Raw genomic sequence first — 3,140 nt, forward strand, 5'->3', positions numbered from 1 at the left:
TTTGATTTTGCTGTTTATTTCAGGGATGTACATATTTTTGTCATTTTTTCAGTAACTTTGATTCAGTGTTTTATAAAATATTTGCCGTATGCACTGTCAACATAAAGCTCTTCATTGCTCATATGCAACCGGTGTGTCTGTCTCCACAGTTTTGCAATCAATGAAATGTAATATTCCTCTTGGTTACTTGAAACAGCTGAAGTACAGAGTGTCAAGCACGATAAAGAGACTGTTCTTTCAGACTTTCTAAGAGGGGTGTGGATTTTGCCAAAAGATCACAAGTCTATCATTGTAGTGTGTTGTTTTTTGTATTTCTGTGATTAAGCTGAAAGTGTCCTCTTTGAATTCATTTCCAAATGTGAATGGATATTCTAACTTTTGTCATTTGATATTTCTTGCTATTTGATCATTTATCACACAACTCCTGATTGGTTGGATGCTTGTTGTTTTGAGCTTTGTAGTTTTCAGAATTAAACATCGACCTTGTCCTTTGTTCTTCTTCTGTTGTGGATATGTTTCTTTGTGTGTGCATGTGAAATAGGAATTGAAATGTGAGTTGATTCCTTGACTATTCAAAGCCAAGCATTAATCCTGTCACAGAAGCAGCCTGATCAGCAGCCATCAGTGACATCACAGGTCATAGTCCACTTCCTAATGATGTGTCTCAAAATAAATACTTCATCATTATTTTCTATATTTGCTCATATTGCATCCTCATTTAGATCAACTGTTTTCACAAAGAAAAGAAAGACAAAATAGTTTAATAAGAATGACACAAGTATCAGCTTGAGTTTTTACTGGTAATTTGGACATATAAATAATGAAGTGCAGCACTAGTTTTAGGTGGAAAATTGCAAAGTTATTTATTTCCTGATAACTGATGCAGGTTGCTTTGACAGACTGCTAATTGAGGTTTGCTCTTGTACAGTATGAACAGAGCTTCTGTGTCTTTAAGAGGCCGATAACCAGCTCCAACAGGAGGGATGAGCTGAGTCAAGCAACCAGGAGACATGCAAGATTTTACCGGAGGAGGGGTCTTTATCTCCCAAATACAGTAACTGCATTAAGGTGTTTACTACTACACATTCTCTTGAGGAGGGCATTAGATGGATATCAGAACACACACTGGAAAAATGCTTTAGCTTTGAAGTAGCTATCAGTTAAATGAAACATATAGAGGTCAATTGATGCTCTGACAATGACTGCTGGGATGTGCAGCCATTTGACATGATGGTTGCTGACCAATGAATCAATGGTCCTGTGCTGTGGCTGTCATAAGATTTCAAGTAGTGGATGAAATTACAAGTATAAAAGGCCAACACAGAAACAGCTTCCCACACAGCTTCAGGTATGGAGCAGGAAACCTAGGTGAGAAAAAATAATATGCTCAGATAAATCAACGTTCACTCTTTTCTATCTGATTATAGTTCCTGCATAGGAATATTTGCATCACAATCCCTTCATGATGTTGCCACAGTTCAGTGGAAAATGATAATAATGAAACCAAGAATAAACTTTACTGACATACAGTGTATCTTTAAAAAAATGATGTAAATGACTACTGCTTATAAGATGCATCTTTTGAAACAGGTGGGCAGTGGAGGGAAATGTTGTACCAGTATTTGACGACTTTGGGCATTAATTAAAAATACAGTAAATAATGTCAAGTGATGCTCCAGGTTTGTTTAGAGTGTTTAATTTCTCATTTTTGACGGCTGGGCAAGTGACGATTGGTCAGCAGGTCATAATAGTCTGTGGTTAGTTTGTATCATCTGGTGTGTTGGAAAAATTATCACTTAGGGAAAAAAGATCACTTAGTGGAAAGCGGACAGTGCCAGCTGTAACCAAAAGCGCAGTGGAGAAGCCTAAACGAAACTAAAGGAAGAGAAAGAAGCGGCTGCAATAAAAATAATAATAATAATAAAAAAAAAATCCAGTCGTATTTGCAGTAAAGAGGCTTTCAGCGCTCTTTGATGCCTCGAATTTGAGTTTGTGAAGGAGCTGGACTTTAAGCACCCGATCTCTGACTTTGCAAAGGAAAAGGAAAGAAAGAACTGTTGATGGTAAGAACCATTATTCTGTGTACGTGCGTTTAGTAGTATTTTCTGTTGTGACTGGGTGATCAGATAATGTAATATGCATAGGTCTATATATATTGTGTGTGAGTTTATTTGATAAGCTGTTAGTTTAACGTGTTTTGCATCACTGTGGTGTGATGCTGCTATAGGCCTGTGTGTGGGAGTTGATTTGTCAAGTGCATTATATCTTGGTTTTTGCAGTGTGCGAAGTTGCGTCGCTTACTTTAGTGACCCTTATTTTGAAAACTGCAATCAGCTGTGCTGTGTGTGAGTCGGGATGGCTTTGTTGTAGGCAATATGCAGTCACATGTAGTAGTAGTGTACAACTGTTGTGTTGTATGGGTGGGTGGTTTCAGAGAAGACCAATATTGCCGTCTTCTCGAGCCATACACTGATTTGTGAGTGAATTTACGATTACAGCACTTGGTTTATTGAAGTGTACCGTCAAATTCAGACCTGCTCCCAGCCCAGCTCAACTAGTTATTCAGCTTTTGACCATAAGGTGTGTGATGTGACATGTCAGCTTGACTCGAAGCTCAAAACAATTAAGGTGGATTTTAATGGCCAGGGTGGGTAACATCGGATGGACGTGATTTGTGCGGCGAGACTGTATGAGGGGGCCCCTGGAAGTACTAATCTAGCCTTGTTTACTACCTTCTGCTCTACAAAACTGCCTGTTCCTCGACGCGGATTTTATTGTAAAAAGCCGCAGCGGAAGTCTGGTATTTGACTCCAACCGGGGTGCGATGTTTTTTCCCTCTAGGATGGCAAAACCACGACCCGCCCTCCTCTGTCTCTGATTGGCTTACTCCTACATTCTTACCCTAGATTTTACCCAATCAAACTCGTCCTGTCTAAACTGAACCAACCCCACCGATGAAGGCAGCGAAAACTAACCAATCAGAGGAAGAGTAGGGCGGGCCATGACTTCGCCGTCCTAGGAAAAAACAAAAATTGGCACTCTGCGAGAAGTCGCTGGTGCTCGGCTGCGGGGGGAAGGGCCTATGTTGGCCGGATCCGAGAGCAGACAAACTTGCGTAGTCTCACCACGGTCCTCGCTTG

The sequence above is a fragment of the Scomber japonicus genome, chromosome 4 (genome assembly GCF_027409825.1).
Source record: "Scomber japonicus isolate fScoJap1 chromosome 4, fScoJap1.pri, whole genome shotgun sequence".
In the NCBI taxonomy this organism is placed as follows: domain Eukaryota; kingdom Metazoa; phylum Chordata; class Actinopteri; order Scombriformes; family Scombridae; genus Scomber; species Scomber japonicus.